Below are 24,356 nucleotides of genomic sequence, written 5' to 3'. Positions count from 1 at the left end.
AGTCGGATCACCACCACTAATGTTAGCGTCGCGTCACCACCACTAATGTCAGCGTCGGGTCACCACCACTAATGTTAGAGTCGTGTCACCACCAGTAATGTTAGTGCCGGTTCACCAGCACTAATGTTAGAGTCGGGTTACCACTACTAATGTGAGAGTCGGCTCACCACCACTAATGTCAGAGTTGGGTCACCACCACTAATGTTACAGAAGGGTCACCACCACTAATGTTTTATTCGGGTCACCACCACTAATGTCAGAGTCGGATCACCACCACCAATGTCAGAGTCGGTCACCGCCACTAATGTTAGAGAAGGGTCGCCACCACTAATGTTAGAGTCGGGTAACCTCCACTCATGTCAGAGTCGGGTCACCACCACTAATGTCAGAGTCGGGTCGCCACCACTGATATCAGAGTCGGGTCACCACCACTAATGTCAGAGTCGGGACACCACCACTAATGTTAGAGTCGGGTCACCACCACTAATGTTAGAGTCGGGACACCACCACTTATGTCAGAGTCGGATCACCACCACCAATGTCAGAGTCGGTCACCATCACTTATGTTAGAGTCGGGTCACCTCCACTAATGTTAGAGTCGGGTCACCAGCACAAATGTTAGAGTCGGGTCACCACCACTAATGTTAGAGTTGGGTCACCACCACTAATGTAAGAGTCGGGTCACCACCACTAATTTTAGAGTCGGGTCACCTCCACTAATGTTAGAGTCGGGTCACCAGTACAAATGTTAGAATCGGGTCACCACCACTAATGTTAGAGTCGGGTCACCTCCAATAATGTCAGAGTCGGGTCACCACCACTAATGTCAGAGTCGGGTCGCCACCACTAATGTCAGAGTCGGGTCACCACCACTAATGTCAGAGTCGGGACAACACCACTAATGTCAGAGTCGGGTCACCACCACTAATGTTAGAGTCGGGTCACCACCACTAATGTGAGAGTCGGGTCACCACCACTAATGTGAGAGTCGGGTCACCACTACTAATGTCAGAGTCGGGTCACCACCACCAATGTCAGAATTGGGTCACCACCACTAATGTTAGAGAAGTGTCAGCACCACTAATGTTAGATTCGGATCACCACCACTAATGTCAGAGTCGGATCACCACCACCAATGTCAGAGTCGGTCACCACCACTAATGTTAGAGTCGGGTCACCACCACTAATGTAAGCGTCGGTTCACCACCACTAAAGTTAGAGTCGGGTCACCATCACTTATGTTAGAGTCGGGTCACCTCCACTAATGTTAGAGTCGGGTCACCAGCACAAATGTTAGAGTCGGGTCACCACCACTAATGTTAGAGTTGGGTCACCACCACTAATGTAAGAGTCGGGTCACCACCACTAATTTTAGAGTCGGGTCACCACCACTAATGTTAGAGTTGGGTCACCTCCAATAATGTTAGAGTCGGGTCACCAGTACAAATGTTAGAATCGGGTCACCACCACTAATGTTAGAGTCGGGTCACCTCCACTAATGTCAGAGTCGGGTCACCACCACTAATGTCAGAGTCGGTCACCACCACTAATGTCAGAGTCGGGTCAGCACCACTAATGTCAGAGTCGGGACAACACCACTAATGTTAGAGTCGGGTCACCACCACTAATGTTAGACTCGGTTCACCACCACTAATGTTAGAGTCGGGTCACCACCACTAATGTCAGAGTCGTGTCACCACCACTAATGTTAGAGTTGGGTCACCACCACTAATTTTAAAGTCGGGTCACCACCACTCATGTCAGAGTCGGATCACCACCACTAATGTTAGAGTCGGGTCACCACCACTAATGCCATAGTCGGGTCACCACCACTAATGTTAGAGCCGGGTCACCACCACTAATGTTGGAGTCGGGTCACCACTACTAATGTCAGAGTCGGGTCACAACCACTAATGTCAGAGTTGGGTCACCACCACTAATGTTAGAGAAGGGTCACCACCACTAATGTAAGATTCGTGTCACCACCACTAATGTCAGAGTCGGATCACCACCACAAATGTCAGAGTCGGTCACCACCACTAATGTTAGATTCGGGTCACCAGCACAAATGTTAGAGTCGGGTCACCACCACTAATGTTAGAGTTGGGTCACCACCACTAATGTTAGAGTCGGGTCACCACCACTAATTTTAAAGTCGGGTCACCACCACTACTGTTAGAGTCGGGTCACCTTCACTAATATTAGAGTCGGGTCACCAGCACAAATGTTAGTGTCGGGTCACCACCACTAATGTTAGAGTTGTGTCACCACCACTAATGTTAGAGTCGGGTCACCACCACTAATTTTAGAGTCGGGTCACCACCACTAATGTTAGAGTCGGGTCACCTCCACTAATATTAGAGTCGGGTCACCAGCACAAATGTTAATGTCGGGTCACCACCACTAATGTTAGAGTTGGGACACCACCACTAATGTTAGAGTCGGGTCACCACCAATAATGTTAGAGAAGGGTCACCACCACTAATGTTAGAGTCGGTTCAATTCCACTAATGTCAGAGTCGGGTCACCACCACTAATGTCAGAGTCGGGTCGTCACCACTAATCTCAGAGTCGGGTCGCCAACACTAATGTCAGAGTCGGGACATTTCCACTAATGTTAGAGTCGGGTCACCGCCACTAATGTTAGATTCGGGTCACCACCACTAATATCAGTGTCGGGTCACCACCACTAATGTCAGAGTCGGGACACTTCCACTAATGTTAGAGAAGGGTCACCACCATTAATGTTAGAGTCGGGTCACCAGCACTAATGTTAGAGTCGGGTGATCACCACTAATGTCAGAGTCGGTTCACCACCACAAATGTTAGAGTCGGGTCACCACCACTAATGTTAGAGTCGCGTCACCAGCACAAATGTCAGAGTCGGGTCACCACCACTAATGTTAGACTCGGGTCACCACCACTAATGTCAGAGTCGGGACACCACCACTAATGTCAGAATCAGGTCACCACCACTAATGTCAAAGTCGGGTCACCACCACTAATGTCAGAGTCGGGTCACCACCAGTAATGTCAGATTCGGGTACCACCACTAATGTTAGAGTCCGGTCACTACCACTAATGTTAGAGTCGAGTCACCACCACTAATGTTATAGTCGGGTCACCACCACTAATGTTAGAGTCGGGTCAACACCACTAATGTTAGAGTCGGGTCACAAGCACTAATGTTAGAGTCGGGTCACCACCACTAATGTGAGAGTCGGATCACCACCACTAATGTCCGAGTCGGATCACCACCACTAATGTTAGCGTGGGTCACCACCACTAATGTCAGCGTCGGGTCACCACCACTAATGTTAGAGTCGAGTCACCACTACTAATGTCAGAGTCGGCTCACCACCACAAATGTCGGAGTTGGTTCACCACCACTAATGTTAGAGAAGGGTCACCACCACTAATGTTAGAGTCCGGTCACTGCCACTAATGTTAGAGTCGAGTCATCACCACTAATGTTATAGTCGGGTCACCACCACTAATGTTAGAGTTGGGTCAACACCACGAATGTTAGAGTCGCGTCACCACCACTAATGTTAGAGTCGGGTCACCACCACTCATGCTAGAGTCGGGTCACCACCACCAATGTCAGAGTCGGATCACCACCACTAATGTTAGCGTCGGGTCACCACCACTAATGTCAGCGTCGGGTCACCACCACTAATGTTAGAGTCGTGTCACCACCAGCAATGTTAGTGTCGGTTCACCAGCACTAATGTTAGAGTCGGGTCACCACTACTAATGTGAGAGTCGGCTCACCACCACTAATGTCAGAGTTGGGTCACCACCACTAATGTTACAGAAGGGTCACCACCACTAATGTTTTTTCGGGTCACCACCACTAATGTCAGAGTCGGATCACCACCACAAAGGTCAGAGTCGGTCACCGCCACTAATGTTAGAGAAGGATCGCCACCACTAATGTTAGAGTCGGGTAACCTCCACTAATGTCAGAGTCGGGTCACCACCACTAATGTCAGAGTCGGGTCGCCACCACTGATGTCAGAGTCGGGTCACCACCACTAATGTCAGAGTCGGGACACCACCACTAATATTAGAGTCGGGTCACCACCACTAATGTTAGAGTCGGGTCACCACCACTAATGTGAGAGTCGGGTCACCACCACTAATGTTAGAGTCGGGTCACCACTACTAATGTCAGAGTCGTGTCACCACCACCAATGTCAGAGTTGGGTCACCACCACTAATGTTAGAGAAGGGTCACCACCACTAATGTTAGATTCGGATCACCACCACTAATGTCAGAGTCGGATCACCACCACCAATGTCAGAGTCGGTCACCACCACTAATGTTAGAGTCGGGTCACCACCACTAATATAAGCGTCGGTTCAGCACCACTAAAGTTAGAGTCGGGTCACCATCACTTATGTTAGAGACGGGTCACCTCCACTAATGTTAGAGTCGGGTCACCAGCACAAATGTTAGAGTCGGGTCATCACCACTAATGTTAGAGTTGGGTCACCACCACAAATGTAAGAGTCGGGTCACCACCACTAATTTTAGAGTCGGGTCACCACCACTAATGTTAGAGTCGGGTCACCTCCACTAATGTTAGAGTCGGGTCACCAGTAGAAATGTTAGAATCGGGTCACCACCACTAATGTTAGAGTCGGGTCACCTCCTCTAATGTCAGAGTCGGGTCACCACCACTAATGTCAGAGTCGGGTCGCCACCACTAATGTCAGAGTCGGGTCACCACCACTAATGTCAGAGTCGGGACAACACCATAAATGTCAGAGTCGGGTCACCACCACTAATGTGACAGTCGGGTCACCACCACTAATGTTAGAGAAGGGTCACCACCACTAATGTTAGATTCGGGTCACCACCACTAATGTCAGAGTCGGATCACCACCACCAATGTCAGAGTCGGTCAGCACCACCAATGTTGGAGTCGGGTCACCACCACTAATGTAAGCGTCGGTTCACCACCACTAAAGTTAGAGTCGGTCACCATCACTTATGTTAGAGTCGGGTCACCTCCACTAATGTTAGAGTCGGGTCACCAGCACAAATGTTAGAGTCGGGTCACCACCACTAATGTTAGAGTTGGGTCACCACCACTAATGTAAGAGTCGGGTCACCACCACTAATTTTAGAGTCGGGTCACCACCACTAATGTTAGAGTCGGGTCACCTCCACTAATGTTAGAGTCGGGTCACCAGTGCAAATGTTAGAATCGGGTCACCACCACTAATGTTAGAGTCGGATCACCTCCAATAATGTCAGAGTCGGGTCACCACCACTAATGTCAGAGTCGGGTCGCCACCACTAATGTCAGAGTCGGGTCACCACCACTAATGTCAGAGTCGGGACAACACCACTAATGTTAGAGTCGGGTCACCACCACGAATGTTAGACTCGGTTCACCACCACTAATGTTAGAGTCGGGTCACCACCACTAATGTCAGAGTCGTGTCACCACCACTAATGTTAGAGTTGGGTCACCACCACTAATTTTAAAGTCGGGTCACCACCACTCATGTCAGAGTCGGATCACCACCACTAATGTTAGAGTCGGGTCACCACCACTAATGCCATAGTCGGGTCACCACCACTAATGTTAGAGTCGCGTCACCACCACTAATGTTAGAGTCGGGTCACCACCACTCATGCTAGAGTCGGGTCACCACCACCAATGTCAGAGTCGGATCACCACCACTAATGTTAGCGTCGGGTCACCACCACTAATGTCAGCGTCGGGTCACCACCACTAATGTTAGAGTCGTGTCACCACCAGCAATGTTAGTGTCGGTTCAACAGCACTAATGTTAGAGTCGGGTCACCACTACTAATGTGAGAGTCGGCTCACCACCACTAATGTCAGAGTTGGGTCACCACCACTAATGTTACAGAAGGGTCACCACCACTAATGTTTTTTCGGGTCACCACCACTAATGTCAGAGTCGGATCACCACCACAAATGTCAGAGTCGGTCACCGCCACTAATGTTAGAGAAGGGTCGCCACCACTAATGTTAGAGTCGGGTAACCTCCACTAATGTCAGAGTCGGGTCACCACCACTAATGTCAGAGTCGGGTCGCCACCACTGATGTCAGAGTCGGGTCACCACCACTAATGTCAGAGTCGGGACACCACCACTAATATTAGAGTCGGGTCACCACCACTAATGTTAGAGTCGGGTCACCTCCACTAATGTTAGAGTCGGGACACCACCACTAATGTCAGAGTCGGGTCACCACCACTAATGTTAGAGTTGGGTCACCACCACTCATGATAGAGTCGGGTCACCACCACTAATGCCAGAGTCGGATCACCACCACTAATGTTAGAGTTGGGTCACCGCCACTAATGTCAGAGTCGTGTCACCACCACTAATGTTAGAGTCGGGTCACCACCACTAATGTGAGAGTCGGGTCACCACCACTAATGTTAGAGTCGGGTCACCACTACTAATGTCAGAGTCGTGTCACCACCACCAATGTCAGAGTTGGGTCACCACCACTAATGTTAGAGAAGGGTCACCACCACTAATGTTAGATTCGGATCACCACCACTAATGTCAGAGTCGGATCACCACCACCAATGTCAGAGTCGGTCACCACCACTAATGTTAGAGTCGGGTCACCACCACTAATATAAGCGTCGGTTCAGCACCACTAAAGTTAGAGTCGGGTCACCATCACTTATGTTAGAGACGGGTCACCTCCACTGATGTTAGAGTCGGGTCACCAGCACAAATGTTAGAGTCGGGTCATCACCACTAATGTTAGAGTTGGGTCACCACCACTAATGTAAGAGTCGGGTCACCACCACTAATTTGAGAGTCGGGTCACCACCACTAATGTTAGAGTCGGGTCACCTCCACTAATGTTAGAGTCGGGTCACCAGTACAAATGTTAGAATCGGGTCACCACCACTAATGTTAGAGTCGGGTCGCCTCCTCTAATGTCAGAGTCGGGTCACCACCACTAATGTCAGAGTCGGGTCGCCACCACTAATGTCAGAGTCGGGTCACCACCACTAATGTCAGAGTCGGGACAACACCATAAATGTCAGAGTCGGGTCACCACCACTAATGTCAGAGTCGGATCACCACCACCAATGTCAGAGTCGGTCAGCACCACCAATGTTGGAGTCGGGTCACCACCACTAATGTAAGCGTCGGTTCACCACCACTAAAGTTAGAGTCGGGTCACCATCACTTATGTTAGAGTCGGGTCACCTCCACTAATGTTAGAGTCGGGTCACCAGCACAAATGTTAGAGTCGGGTCACCACCACTAATGTTAGAGTTGGGTCACCACCACTAATGTAAGAGTCGGGTCACCACCACTAATTTTAGAGTCGGGTCACCACCACTAATGTTAGAGTCGGGTCACCTCCACTAATGTTAGAGTCGGGTCACCAGTGCAAATGTTAGAATCGGGTCACCACCACTAATGTTAGAGTCGGATCACCTCCAATAATGTCAGAGTCGGGTCACCACCACTAATGTCAGAGTCGGGTCGCCACCACTAATGTCAGAGTCGGGTCACCACCACTAATGTCAGAGTCGGGACAACACCACTAATGTTAGAGTCGGGTCACCACCACGAATGTTAGACTCGGTTCACCACCACTAATGTTAGAGTCGGGTCACCACCACTAATGTCAGAGTCGTGTCACCACCACTAATGTTAGAGTTGGGTCACCACCACTAATTTTAAAGTCGGGTCACCACCACTCATGTCAGAGTCGGATCACCACCACTAATGTTAGAGTCGGGTCACCACCACTAATGCCATAGTCGGGTCACCACCACTAATGTTAGAGTCGGGTCACCACCACTAATGTTAGAGTCGGGTCACCACCACTAATGTTAGAGACGGGTCACCACTACTAATGTCAGAGTCGGATCACAACCACTAATGTCAGAGTTGGGTCACCACCACTAATGTTAGAGAAGGGTCACCAACACTAATGTAAGATTCGTGTCACCACCACTAATGTCAGAGTCGGATCACCACCACTAATGTCAGAGTCGGTCACCACCACTAATGTTAGATTCGGGTCACCAGCACAAATGTTAGAGTCGGGTCACCACAACTAATGTTAGAGTTGGGTCACCACCACTAATGTTAGAGTCGGGTCACCACCACTAATTTTAGAGTCGGGTCACCACCACTACTGTTAGAGTCGGGTCACCTCCACTAATATTGGAGTCGGGTCACCAGCACAAATGTTAGTGTCGGGTCACCACCACTAATCTTAGAGTTGGGTCACCACCACTAATGTTAGAGTCGGGTCACCACCACTAATTTTAGAGTCGGGTCACCACCACTAATGTTAGAGTCGGGTCACCTCCACTAATATTAGAGTCGGGTCACCAGCACAAATGTTAGTGTCGGGTCACCACCACTAATGTTAGAGTTGGGACACCACCACTAATGTTAGAGTCGGGTCACCACCAATAATGTTAGAGAAGGGTCACCACCACTAATGTTAGAGTCGGTTCAATTCCACTAATGTCAGAGTCGGGTCACCACCACTAATGTCAGAGTCGGGTCGCCACCACTAATCTCAGAGTCGGGTCACCAACACTAATGTCAGAGTCGGGACACTTCCACTAATGTTAGAGTCGGGTCACCGCCACTAATGTTAGAGTCGGGTCACCACCACTAATATCAGTATCGGGTCACCACCACTAATGTCAGAGTCGGGACACTTCCACTAATGTTAGAGAAGGGTCACCACCATTAATGTTAGAGTCGGGTCACCAGCACTAATGTTAGAGTCGGGTGATCACCACTAATGTCAGAGTCGGTTCACCACCACTAATGTTAGAGTCGGGTCACCACCACTAATGTTAGAGTCGCGTCACCAGCACAAATGTCAGAGTCGGGTCACCACCACCAGTGTTAGACTCGGGTCACCACCACTAATGTCAGAGTCGGGACACCACCACTAATGTCAGAATCAGGTCACCACCACTAATGTCAAACTCGGGTCACCACCACTAATGTCAGAGTCGGGTCACCACCAGTAATGTCAGATTCGGGTACCACCACTAATGTTAGAGTCCGGTCACTACCACTAATGTTGGAGTCGAGTCACCACCACTAATGTTATAGTCGGGTCACCACCACTAATGTTAGAGTCGGGTCAACACCACTAATGTTAGATTCGGGTCACAAGCACTAATGTTAGAGTCGGGTCACCACCACTAATGTTAGAGTCGGATCACCACCACTAATGTCCGAGTCGGATCACCACCACTAATGTTAGCGTGGGTCACCACCACTAATGTCAGCGTCGGGTCATCACCACTAATGTTAGAGTCGAGTCACCACTACTAATGTCAGAGTCGGCTCACCACCACAAATGTCAGAGTTGTGTCACCACCACTAATGTTAGAGAAGGGTCACCACCACTAATGTTTTAGCCGGGTCACCACCACCAATGTCAGAGTCGGATCACCACCACTAATGTCAGAGTCGGTCACCACCACTAATGTTAAAGTTGGGTCATCACCACTAATGTCAGAGTCGGTTCACCACCACTAATGTTAGAATCAGGTCACCACCACTAATGTTGGAGTCACATCACCTCCACTAATGTTAGAGTCGGGTCACCAGCACAAATTTTAGAGCCGGGTCACCACCACTAATGTTAGAGTTGGGTCAGCACAACTAATGTTAGAATCGGGTCACCACCACTAATGTTAGAGAAGGGTCACCTCCACTAATGTCAGAGTCTGGTCACCACCACTAATGTCAGAGTCGAGTCGCCACCACTAATGTCAGAGTCGGGACGCCACCACTAATGTCAGGTTCGGGACACCTCCACTAATGTTAGAGTCGGGACACCTCCACTAATGTTAGAGTCGGGTCACCGCCTCTAATGTTAGAGTCGGGTCACCACCACTTATATCAGAGTCGGGTCACCACCACTAATGTCACAGTCGGGTCACCAGCACTAATTTTAGAGTCAGTTCACCACCACTAATGTTAGAGAAGGGTCACCACCACTTATGTTAGAGTCGGGTCACCAGCACTAATTTTAGAGCCGGGTCACCACCACTAACGTTAGATTTGCGTCACCAGCACAAATGTTAGAGTCTGGTCACCACCAGTAATGTTATAGTCTGGTCACCACCACTAATGTCAGAATGGGTTCACCACCACTAATGTTAGAGTCGGGTCAGGACCACAAATGTTACAGTCGAGTCACCACCACTAATGTAAGAGTCGGGACACCACCACTAATGTCAGAGTCAGGTCACCACCACTAATGTCAGAGTCGGGTCACCACCAGTAATGTTAGAGTCGGGTCACCTCCACTCATGTTAGATTCGGGTCACCACCACAAATGTTAGAGTCGGGTCACCACCACTAATGTTAGAGTCGGGTCAACACCACTAATGTCAGAGTCGGACCACCACCACTAATGTAAGAGTCAGGTCACCACCACTCATGTCAGAGTCGGGTCACCGCCACTAATTTTAGAGTCGGGTCACCACCACTACTGTTAGAGTCGGGTCACCAGCACTAATGTTCGAGCCGGGTCACCACCACTAATGTTAGAGTCGAGTCACCACCACTAATATTAGAGAAGGGTCACCTCCACTAATGTTAGAGTGGGGTCACCACCACTAATGTCAGAGACAGGTCACCACCACTAATGTTAGAGTCGGGTCACCACCACTAATGTCAGAATCGAGTCACCACCTCTAATGTCAGAGTCGGGTCACCACCACTAATGTTAGAGTCGGGTCACCACCATTAATGTCAGAGTCGAGTCACCACCACTAATGTTAGAGTCGAGTCACCACCAGTAATGTTAGAGTCCGGTCACCACCACTAATGTCTTAGTCTGGTCACCACCACCAATGTCAGAGTGGGTTCACCACCACTAATGTTAGAGTCGGGTCAGCACCACTAATGATAGAGTCGGGTCACCACCACTAATGTCAGAGTCGGGTCACCACCACTAATGTCAGAGTCGGGTCACCACCACTAATGTCAGAGTCGGCTCTCCACCAGTAATGTTAGAGTCGGGTCACCACCACTAATGTTAGAGTGGGGTCACCACCACAAATGTTAGAGTCGGGTCACCACCACTAATGTTAGAGTCGGGTCACCACCACTAATGTCAGAGTCGGACCACCACCACTCATGTCAGAATCGGGTCACCACCACTAATTTTAGAGTCGGATCACCACCACTAATGTTAGAGTCGGGTCACCAGCACTAATGTTAGAGCTGGGTCACCACCACTAATGTTAGAGTCGGGTAACCACCACAAATATTAGAGAATGGTCACCTCCACTAATGTTAGAGAGGGTCACCACCACTAATGTCAGAGTCAGGTCACCACCACTAATGTTAGAGTCGCGTCACCACCACTAATGTCAGAGTCGGGTCACCACCTCTCATGTCAGAGTTGGGTCACCAGCACTAATGTTAGAGTCGGGTCACCACCACTAATGTCAGAGGCGAGTCACCACCACTAATGTTAGAGTCGAGTCACCAGCAGTAATGTTAGAGTCCGGTCACCAGCACTAATGTTAGAGTCGGTTCACCTCCACTAATATTAGAGTCGGGTCACCACCACTAATGTTAGAGTCGGTTCACTACCACTGATGTTAGTGTCGGGTCACCACCACTAATGTCAGAGTCGGTTCACCAGCACAAATGTTAGAGTCGGGTCACCTCCACTAATCTTAGAGTCGGGTCACCACCACTAATGTTAGAGAAGGGTCACCACCACTAATGTTAGATTCGGGTCACCAGCTCTAATGTTAGAGCCGGGTCACCACCACAAATGATGGAGTCGGGTCACCACCACTAATGTTAGAAAAGGGTCACCACCACTAATGTCAGAGTCGGGTCACCACCACTAATGTTAGAGTCGGTTCACCATCACTAATGTCAGAGTCCGGTCACCACCACTAATGTTCGAGTCGGTTCACCACCAGTAATGTTAGAGTCGGGTCGCCACCACTAATATTAGAGTCGGGTCACCACCACTACTGTTGGAGAATGGTCACCAGCACTAATGTTAGATTCGTGTCACCACCACTAATGTTAGACTCGGGTCACCACCACTAATTTTAGTGTCGGGTCAGCACCACTAATGTTAGAGTCGGGTCTCCTCCACTAATGTTAGATACGGGTCACCAGTACAAATGTTAGAGTCGGGTCACCACCACTAATGTTAGAGTCGCGTCACCAGCACAAATGTCAGATTCGGGTCACCACCACCAGTGTTAGACTCGGGTCACCACCACTAATGTCAGAGTCGGGACACCACCACTAATGTCAGAATCAGGTCACCACCACTAATGTCAAACTCGGGTCACCACCACTAATGTCAGAGTCGGGTCACCACCAGTAATGTCAGATTCGGGTACCACCACTAATGTTAGAGTCCGGTCACTACCACTAATGTTGGAGTCGAGTCACCACCACTAATGTTATAGTCGGGTCACCACCACTAATGTTAGAGTCGGGTCAACACCACTAATGTTAGAGTCGGGTCACAAGCACTAATGTTAGAGTCGGGTCACCACCACTAATGTTAGAGTCGGATCACCACCACTAATGTCCGAGTCGGATCACCACCACTAATGTTAGCGTGGGTCACCACCACTAATGTCAGCGTCGGGTCATCACCACTAATGTTAGAGTCGAGTCACCACTACTAATGTCAGAGTCGGCTCACCACCACAAATGTCAGAGTTGTGTCACCACCACTAATGTTAGAGAAGGGTCACCACCACTAATGTTTTAGCCGGGTCACCACCACCAATGTCAGAGTCGGATCACCACCACTAATGTCAGAGTCGGTCACCACCACTAATGTTAAAGTTGGGTCATCACCACTAATGTCAGAGTCGGTTCACCACCACTAATGTTAGAATCAGGTCACCACCACTAATGTTGGAGTCACATCACCTCCACTAATGTTAGAGTCGGGTCACCAGCACAAATTTTAGAGCCGGGTCACCACCACTAATGTTAGAGTTGGGTCAGCACAACTAATGTTAGAGTCGGGTCACCACCACTAATGTTAGAGAAGGGTCACCTCCACTAATGTCAGAGTCTGGTCACCACCACTAATGTCAGAGTCGAGTCGCCACCACTAATGTCAGAGTCGGGTCGCCACCACTAATGTCAGGTTCGGGACACCTCCACTAATGTTAGAGTCGGGACACCTCCACTAATGTTAGAGTCGGGTCACCGCCTCTAATGTTAGAGTCGGGTCACCACCACTTATATCAGAGTCGGGTCACCACCACTAATGTCACAGTCGGGTCACCAGCACTAATTTTAGAGTCAGGTCACCACCACTAATGTTAGAGAAGGGTCACCACCACTTATGTTAGAGTCGGGTCACCAGCACTAATTTTAGAGCCGGGTCACCACCACTAACGTTAGATTTGCGTCACCAGCACAAATGTTAGAGTCTGGTCACCACCAGTAATGTTATAGTCTGGTCACCACCACTAATGTCAGAATGGGTTCACCACCACTAATGTTAGAGTCGGGTCAGGACCACAAATGTTACAGTCGAGTCACCACCACTAATGTAAGAGTCGGGACACCACCACTAATGTCAGAGTCAGGTCACCACCACTAATGTCAGAGTCGGGTCACCACCAGTAATGTTAGAGTCGGGTCACCTCCACTCATGTTAGATTCGGGTCACCACCACAAATGTTAGAGTCGGGTCACCACCACTAATGTTAGAGTCGGGTCAACACCACTAATGTCAGAGTCGGACCACCACCACTAATGTAAGAGTCAGGTCACCACCACTCATGTCAGAGTCGGGTCACCGCCACTAATTTTAGAGTCGGGTCACCACCACTACTGTTAGAGTCGGGTCACCAGCACTAATGTTCGAGCCGGGTCACCACCACTAATGTTAGAGTCGAGTCACCACCACTAATATTAGAGAAGGGTCACCTCCACTAATGTTAGAGTGGGGTCACCACCACTAATGTCAGAGACAGGTCACCACCACTAATGTTAGAGTCGGGTCACCACCACCAATGTCAGAATCGAGTCACCACCTCTAATGTCAGAGTCGGGTCACCACCACTAATGTTAGAGTCGGGTCACCACCATTAATGTCAGAGTCGAGTCACCACCACTAATGTTAGAGTCGAGTCACCACCAGTAATGTTAGAGTCCGGTCACCACCACTAATGTCTTAGTCTGGTCACCACCACCAATGTCAGAGTGGGTTCACCACCACTAATGTTAGAGTCGGGTCAGCACCACTAATGATAGAGTCGGGTCACCACCACTAATGTCAGAGTCGGGTCACCACCACTAATGTCAGAGTCGGGTCACCACCACTAATGTCAGAGTCGGCTCTCCACCAGTAATGTTAGAGTCGGGTCACCACCACTAATGTTAGAGTGGGGTCACCACCACAAATGTTAGAGTCGGGTCACCACCACTAATGTTAGAGTCGGGTCACCACCACTAATGTCAGAGTCGGACCACCACCACTCATGTCAGAATCGGGTCACCACCACTAATTTTAGAGTCGGATCACCACCACTAATGTTAGAGTCGGGTCACCAGCACTAATGTTAGAGCTGGGTCACCACCACTAATGTTAGAGTCGGGTCACCACCACAAATATTAGAGAATGGTCACCTCCACTAATGTTAGAGAGGGTCACCACCACTAATGTCAGAGTCAGGTCACCACCACTAATGTTAGAGTCGCGTCACCACCACTAATGTCAGAGTTGGGTCACCACCTCTCATGTCAGAGTTGGGTCACCAGCTAATGTTAGAGTCGGGTCACCACCACTAATGTCAGAGGCGAGTCACCACCACTAATGTTAGAGTCGAGTCACCAGCAGTAATGTTAGAGTCCGGTCACCAGCACAAATGTTAGAGTCGGTTCACCTCCACTAATATTAGAGTCGGGTCACCACCACTAATGTTAGAGTCGGTTCACTACCACTGATGTTAGTGTCGGGTCACCACCACTAATGTCAGAGTCGTTTCACCAGCACAAATGTTAGAGTCGGGTCACCACCACTAATCTTAGAGTCGGGTCACCACCACTAATGTTAGAGAAGGGTCACCACCACTAATGTTAGATTCGGGTCACCAGCTCTAATGTTAGAGCCGGGTCACCACCACAAATGATGGAGTCGGGTCACCACCACTAATGTTAGAAAAGGGTCACCACCACTAATGTCAGAGTCGGGTCACCACCACTAATGTTAGAGTCGGTTCACCATCACTAATGTCAGAGTCCGGTCACCACCACTAATGTTCGAGTCGGTTCACCACCAGTAATGTTAGAGTCGGGTCGCCACCACTAATATTAGAGTCGGGTCACCACCACTACTGTTGGAGAATGGTCACCAGCACTAATGTTAGATTCGTGTCACCACCACTAATGTTAGACTCGGGTCACCACCACTAATTTTAGTGTCGGGTCAGCACCACTAATGTTAGAGTCGGGCCACCTCCACTAATGTTAGATACGGGTCACCAGTACAAATGTTAGAGTCGGGTCACCACCACTCATGTTAGAGTTGGGTCACCACCACCAATGTTAGAGTCGGGTCACCACCACTAATGTTAGAGAAGGGTCACCACCACTAATGTTAGATTCGGGACACCACCACTCATGTCAGAGTCGGATCACCACCACTAATGTCAGAGTCGGTCACCACCACTAATGTTAGAGTCGGGTCACCACCACTAATGTTAGTGTCGGGTCACCTCCACTAATGATAGATTCGGAACACCAGCACAAACGTTAGAGTCGGGTCACCACCACTAATGTTAGAGTTGGGTCACCACCACTAATGTTAGAGTCGGGTCACCACCACTAATTTTAGAATCGGTTCACCACCACTAATGTTGGAGTCCGGTCACCTCCACTAATATTAGAGTCGGGTCACCAGTACAAATGTTAGAGTCGGGTCACCACTGCTAATGTGAGTGTCGGCTCACCACCACTAATGTCAGAGTTGGGTCACCACCACTAATGTTAGAGAAGGGTCACCACCACTCATGCTTTAGTCGGGTCACCACCACTAATGTCAGAGTCGGATCACCACCACTAATGTCAGAGTTGGTCACCACCACTCATGTTAGAGAAGGGTCACCACCACTAATGTTAGAGTCGGGTCACCTCCACTAATCTCAGAGTCGGGTCACCACCACTAATGTCAGAGTTGGGTCGCCACCACTGATGTCAGAGTCGGGTCACCACCACTAATGTCAGAGTCGGGACACCACCACTAATGTTAGAGTCGGGTCACCACCACTAATGTTAGAGTCAGGTCACCACCACTAATGTTAGAGTCGGGACACTAGCACTAATGTCAGAGTCGGGTCACCACCACTAATGTTAGAGTTAGGTCACCACCACTAATGTTAGAGTCGGGTCACCACCACTAATGTCAGAGTCGGGTCACCACCACTAATGTTAGAGTCGGGTCACCACCACTAATGTTAGAGTCGGGTCACCACCACTAATGTTAGAGTCGGGTCACCACTACTAATGTCAGAGTCGGGTCACCACCACTAATGTCAGAGTTGGGTCACCACCACTAATGTCAGAGTTGGGTCACCACCACTAATGTTAGAGAAGGGTCACCACCACTAATGTTAGATTCGGGACACCACCACTAATGTCAGAGTCGGATCACCACCACCAATGTCAGAATCGGTCACCACCACAAATGTTAGAGTCGGGTCACCACCACTAATGTCAGCGTCGGTTCACCACCACTAAAGTTAGAGTCGGTTCACCATCACTAATGTTAGAGTCGGGTCACCTCCACTAATGTTAGAGTCGGGTCACCAGCACAAATGTTAGAGTCGGGTCACCACCACTAATGTTAGAGTTGGGTCACCACCACTAATGTAAGAGTCGGGTCACCACCACTAATTTTAGAGTCGGGTCACCACCACTAATGTTAGAGTCGGGTCACCTCCACTCATGTTAGAGTCGGGTCACCAGTACAAATGTTAGAATCGGGTCACCACCACTAATGTTAGAGTCGGGTCACCTCCACTAATGTCAGAGTCGGGTCACCACCACTAATGTCAGAGTCGGGTCGCCACCACTAATGTCAGAGTCGGGTCACCACCACTAATGTCAGAGTCGGGACACCACCACTAATGTTAGAGTCGGGTCACCACCACTAATGTTAGACTCGGTTCACCACCACTAAGGTTAGAGTCGGGTCACCACCACTAATGTCAGAGTCGTGTCACCACCACTAATGTTAGAGTTGGGTCACCACCACTAATTTTAGAGTCGGGTCACCACCACTAATGTTAGAGTCGGGTCACCACCACTAATGTTAGAGTCGGGTCACCACTACTAATGTCAGAGTCGGGTCACAACCACTAATGTCAGAGTCGGGTCACCACCACTAATGTTAGAGTCGGGTCACTACTACTAATGTCAGAGTCGGGTCACCACCACTAATGTTAGAGTTGGTTCACCATCACTAATGTCAGAGTCCGGTCACCACCACTAATGTTCGATTCGGTTCACCACCAGTAATGTTAGAGTCGGGTCGCCACCACTAATATTAGAGTCGGGTCACCACCACTACTGTTAGAGAATGGTCACCAGCACTAATGTTAGATTCGTGTCACCACCACTAATGTTAGACTCGGGTCACCACAACTAATTTTAGAGTCGGGTCAGCACCACTAATGTTAGTGTCGGTCACCTCCACTAATGATAGATTCGGGTCACCAGCACAAATGTTAGAGTCGGGTCACCACCACTAATGTTAGAGTTGGGTCACCACCACTAATGTTAGAGTCGGGTCACCACCACTAATTTTAGAGTCGGTTCACCACCACTAATGTTGGAGTCCGGTCACCTCCACTAATATTAGAGTCGGGTCACCAGTACAAATGTTAGAGTCGGGTCACCACTGCTAATGTGAGTGTCGGCTCACCACCACTAATGTCAGAGTTGGGTCACCACCACTAATGTTAGAGAAGGGTCACCACCACTAATGCTTTAGTCGGGTCACCACCACTAATGTCAGAGTCGGATCACCACCACTAATGTCAGAGTCGGTCACCACCACTAATGTTAGAGAAGGGTCACCACCACTAATGTTAGAGTCGGGTCACCTCCACTAATGTCAGAGTCGGGTCACCACCACTAATGTCAGAGTTGGGTCGCCACCACTGATGTCAGAGTCGGGTCACCACCACTAATGTCAGAGTCGGGACACCACCACTAATGTTAGAGTCGGGTCACCACCACTAATGTCAGAGTCAGGTCACCACCACTAATGTTAGAGTCGGGACACTACCACTAATGTCAGAGTCGGGTCACCACCACTAATGTTAGAGTTAGGTCACCACCACTAATGTTAGAGTCGGGTCACCACCACAAATGTCAGAGTCGGGTCACCACCACTAATGTTAGCGTCGGGTCACCACCACTAATGTTAGAGTCGGGTCACCACCATTAATGTTAGAGTCGGGTCACCACTACTAATGTCAGAGTCGGGTCACCACCACTAATGTCAGAGTTGGGTCACCACCACTAATGTCAGAGTTGGGTCACCACCACTAATGTTAGAGAAGGGTCACCACCACTAATGTTAGATTCGGGACACCACCACTAATGTCAGAGTCGGATCACCACCACCAATGTCAGAATCGGTCACCACCACAAATGTTAGAGTCGGGTCACCACCACTAATGTCAGCGTCGGTTCACCACCACTAAAGTTAGAGTCGGGTCACCATCACTAATGTTAGAGTCGGGTCACCTCCACTAATGTTAGAGTCGGGTCACCAGCACAAATGTTAGAGTCGGGTCACCACCACTAATGTTAGAGTTGGGTCTCCAACTAATGTAAGAGTCGGGTCACCACCACTAATTTTAGAGTCGGGTCACCACCACTAATGTTAGAGTCGGGTCACCTCCACTCATGTTAGAGTCGGGTCACCAGTACAAATGTTAGAATCGGGTCACCACCACTAATGTTAGAGTCGGGTCACCTCCACTAATGTCAGAGTCGGGTCACCACCACTAATGTCAGAGTCGTGTCGCCACCACTAATGTCAGAGTCGGGTCACCACCACTAATGTCAGAGTCGGGACACCACCACTAATGTTAGAGTCGGTCACCACCGCTAATGTCAGACTCGGTTCACCACCACTGAGGTTTGAGTCGGGTCACCACCACTAATGTCAGAGTCGTGTCACCACCACTAATGTTAGAGTTGGGTCACCACCACTAATTTTAGAGTCGGGTCACCACCACTAATGTCAGAGTCGGATCACGACCACTAATGTTAAATTCGGGTCACCACCACTAATGCCATACTCGGGTCACCACCACTAATGTTAGATTCGGGTCACCACCACTAATGTTAGAGTCGGGTCACCACCACTAATGTTAGAGTCGGGTCACCACTACTAATGTCAGAGTCGGGTCACAACCACTAATGTCAGAGTCGGGTCACCACCACTAATGTTAGAGTCGGGTCACCACTACTAACGTCAGAGTCGGGTCACCACCACTAATGTTAGAGTCGGTTCACCATCACTAATGTCAGAGTCCGGTCACCACCACTAATGTTCGATTCGGTTCACCACCAGTAATGTTAGAGTCGGGTCGCCACCACTAATATTAGAGTCGGGTCACCACCACTACTGTTAGAGAATGGTCACCAGCACTAATGTTAGATTCGTGTCACCACCACTAATGTTAGACTCGGGTCACCACCACTAATTTTAGAGTCGGGTCAGCACCACTAATGTTAGAGTCGGGTCACCTCCACTAATGTTAGATACGGGTCACCAGTACAAATGTTAGAGTCGGGTCACCACCACTCATGTTAGAGTTGGGTCACCACCACCAATGTTAGAGTCGGGTCACCACCACTAATGTTAGAGAAGGGTCACCACCACTAATGTTAGATTCGGGACACCACCACTAATGTCAGAGTCGGATCACCACCACTAATGTCAGAGTCGGTCACCACCACTAATGTTAGAGTCGGGTCACCACCACTAAGGTTAGTGTCGGGTCACCTCCACTAATGATAGATTCGGGTCACCAGCACAAATGTTAGAGTCGGGTCACCACCACTAATGTTAGAGTTGGGTCACCACCACTAATGTTAGAGTCTGGTCACCACCACTAATTTTAGAGTCGGTTCACCACCACTAATGTTAGAGTCCGGTCACCTCCACTAATATTAGAGTCGGGTCACCAGTACAAATGTTAGAGTCGGGTCACCACTGCTAATGTGAGTGTCGGCTCACCACCACTAATGTCAGAGTTGGGTCACCACCACTGATGTTAGAGAAGGGTCACCACCACTATTGCTTTAGTCGGGTCACCACCACTAATGTCAGAGTCGGATCACCACCACTAATGTCAGAGTCGGTCACCACCACTAATGTTAGAGAAGGGTCACCACCACTAATGTTAGAGTCGGGTCACCTCCACTAATGTCAGAGTCGGGTCACCACCACTAATGTCAGAGTTGGGTCGCCACCACTGATGTCAGAGTCGGGTCACCACCACTAATGTCAGAGTCGGGACACCACCACTAATGTTAGAGTCGGGTCACCACCACTAATGTTAGAGTCAGGTCACCACCACTAATGTTAGAGTCGGGACACTACCACTAATGTCAGAGTCGGGTCACCACCACTAATGTTAGAGTTAGGTCACCACCACTAATGTTAGAGTCGGGTCACCGCCACTAATGTCAGAGTCGGGTCACCACCACTAATGTTAGAGTCGGGTCACCACCACTAATGTTAGAGTCGGGTCACCACCACTAATGTTAGAGTCGGGTCACCACTACTCATGTCAGAGTCGGGTCACCACCACTAATGTCAGAGTTGGGTCACCACCACTAATGTCAGAGTTGTGTCACCACCACTAATGATAGAGAAGGGTCACCACCACTAATGTTAGATTCGGGACACCACCACTAATGTCAGAGTCGGATCACCACCACCAATGTCAGAATCGGTCACCACCACAAATGTTAGAGTCGGGTCACCACCACTAATGTCAGCGTCGGTTCACCACCACTAAAGTTAGAGTCGGGTCACCATCACTAATGTTAGAGTCGGGTCACCTCCACTAATGTTAGAGTCGGGTCACCAGCACAAATGTTAGAGTCGGGTCACCACCACTAATGTTAGATTTGGGTCACCACCACTAATGTAAGAGTCGGGTCACCACCACTAATTTTAGACTCGGGTCACCACCACTAATGTTAGAGTCGGGTCACCTCCACTCATGTTAGAGTCGGGTCACCAGTACAAATGTTAGAATCGGGTCACCACCACTAATGTTAGAGTCGGGTCACCTCCACTAATGTCAGAGTCGGGTCACCACCACTAATGTCAGAGTCGGGTCGCCACCACTAATGTCAGAGTCGGGTCACCACCACTAATGTCAGAGTCGGGACACCACCACTAATGTTAGAGTCGGGTCACCACCACTAATGTTAGACTCGGTTCACCACCACCAAGGTTAGAGTCGGGTCACCACCACTAATGTCAGAGTCCTGTCACCACCACTAATGTTAGAGTTGGGTCACCACCACTAATTTTAGAGTCGGGTCACCACCACTAATGTCAGAGTCGGATCACGACCACTAATGTTAAAGTCGGGTCAACTCCACTAATGCCATACTCGGGTCACCACCACTAATGTTAGAGTCGGGTCACCACCACTAATGTTAGAGTCGGGTCACCACCACTAATGTTAGAGTCGGGTCACCACTTCTAATGTCAGAGTCGGGTCACAACCACTAATGTCAGAGTTGGGTCACCACCGCTAATGTTAGAGAAGGGTCACCACCACTAATGTTAGATTCGGGTCACCACCAGTAATGTCAGAGTCGGATCACCACCACTAATGTCAGAGTCGGTCACCACCACTAATGTTAGATTCCGGTCACCAGCACAAATGTTAGAGTCGGGTCACCACCACTAATGTGAGGGTTGGGTCACCACCACTAATGTTAGAGTCGGGTCACCTCCACTAATGTTAGAGTCGGGTCACCAGCACAAATGTTAGAGTCGGGTCACCACCACTAATGTTAGAGTTGGGTCACCACCACTGATGTAAGAGTCGGGTCATCACCACTAATTTTAGAGTCGGGTCACCACCACTAATGTTAGAGTCGGGTCACCTCCACTAATGTTAGAGTCGTGTCACCAGTACAAATGTTAGAATCGGGTCACCACCACTAATGTTAGAGTCGGGTCACCTCCACTAATGTCAGAGTCGGGTCACCACCACTAATGTCAGAGTCGGGTCGCCACCACTAATGTCAGAGTCGGGTCACCACCACTAATGTCAGAGTCGGGACACCACCACTAATGTTAGAGTCGGTCACCACCACTAATGTTAGACCCGGTTCACCACCACTAAGGTTAGAGTCGGGTCACCACCACTAATGTCAGATTCGTGTCACCACCACTAATGTTAGAGTTGGGTCACCACCACTAATTTTAGAGTCGGGTCACCACCACTAATGTCAGAGTCGGATCACCACCACTAATGTTAGAGTCGGGTCACCACCACTAATGCCATAGTCGGGTCACCACGACTAATGTTAGAGTCGGGTCACCACCACTCATGTTAGAGTCGGGTCACCACCACTAATGTTAGAGTCGGGTTATCACTACTAATGTCAGAGTCGGGTCACAACCACTAATGTCAGAGTCGGGTCACCACCACTAATGTCAGAGTCGGGTCGCCACCACTAATGTCAGAGTCGGGTCACCACCACTAATGTCAGAGTCGGGACACCACCACTAATGTTAGAGTCGGGTCACCACCACTAATGTTAGACTCGGTTCACCACCACCAAGGTTAGAGTCGGGTCACCACCACTAATGTCAGAGTCGTGTCACCACCACTAATGTTAGAGTTAGGTCACCACCACTAATTTTAGAGTCGGGTCACCACCAATAATGTCAGAGTCGGATCACGACCACTAATGTTAAAGTCGGGTCAACTCCACTAATGCCATACTCGGGTCACCACCACTAATGTTAGAGTCGGGTCACCACCACTAATGTTAGAGTCGGGTCACCGCCACTAATGTTAGAGTCGGGTCACCACTACTAATGTCAGAGTCGGGTCACAACCACTAATGTCAGAGTTGGGTCACCACCGCTAATGTTAGAGAAGGGTCACCACCACTAATGTTAGATTCGGGTCACCACCAGTAATGTCAGAGTCGGATCACCACCACTAATGTCAGAGTCGGTCACCACCACTAATGTTAGATTCCGGTCACCAGCACAAATGTTAGAGTCGGGTCACCACCACTAATGTGAGGGTTGGGTCACCACCACTAATGTTAGAGTCGGGTCACCTCCACTAATGTTAGAGTCGGGTCACCAGCACAAATGTTAGAGTCGGGTCACCACCACTAATGTTAGAGTTGGGTCACCACCACTGATGTAAGAGTCGGGTCATCACCACTAATTTTAGAGTCGGGTCACCACCACTAATGTTAGAGTCGGGTCACCTCCACTAATGTTAGAGTCGTGTCACCAGTACAAATGTTAGAATCGGGTCACCACCACTAATGTTAGAGTCGGGTCACCTCCACTAATGTCAGAGTCGGGTCACCACCACTAATGTCAGAGTCGGGTCGCCACCACTAATGTCAGAGTCGGGTCACCACCACTAATGTCAGAGTCGGGACACCACCACTAATGTTAGAGTCGGTCACCACCACTAATGTTAGACCCGGTTCACCACCACTAAGGTTAGAGTCGGGTCACCACCACTAATGTCAGATTCGTGTCACCACCACTAATGTTAGAGTTGGGTCACCACCACTAATTTTAGAGTCGGGTCACCACCACTAATGTCAGAGTCGGATCACCACCACTAATGTTAGAGTCGGGTCACCACCACTAATGCCATAGTCGGGTCACCACGACTAATGTTAGAGTCGGGTCACCACCACTCATGTTAGAGTTGGGTCACCACCACTAATGTTAGAGTCTGGTCACCACCACTAATTTTAGAGTCGGTTCACCACCACTAATGTTAGAGTCCGGTCACCTCCACTAATATTAGAGTCGGGTCACCAGTACAAATGTTAGAGTCGGGTCACCACTGCTAATGTGAGTGTCGGCTCACCACCACTAATGTCAGAGTTGGGTCACCACCACTGATGTTAGAGAAGGGTCACCACCACTAATGCTTTAGTCGGGTCACCACCACTAATGTCAGAGTCGGATCACCACCACTAATGTCAGAGTCGGTCACCACCACTAATGTTAGAGAAGGGTCACCACCACTAATGTTAGAGTCGGGTCACCTCCACTAATGTCAGAGTCGGGTCACC

The sequence above is a fragment of the Somniosus microcephalus genome, unplaced genomic scaffold (assembly GCF_052327205.1).
Source record: "Somniosus microcephalus isolate GS21.2 unplaced genomic scaffold, FLI_Smic_1.0 unresolved_chr2, whole genome shotgun sequence".
NCBI classification, from domain to species: domain Eukaryota; kingdom Metazoa; phylum Chordata; class Chondrichthyes; order Squaliformes; family Somniosidae; genus Somniosus; species Somniosus microcephalus.
The sequence above is the reverse complement of the archived record's forward strand: the minus strand, read 5'-3'. Positions refer to the sequence as shown.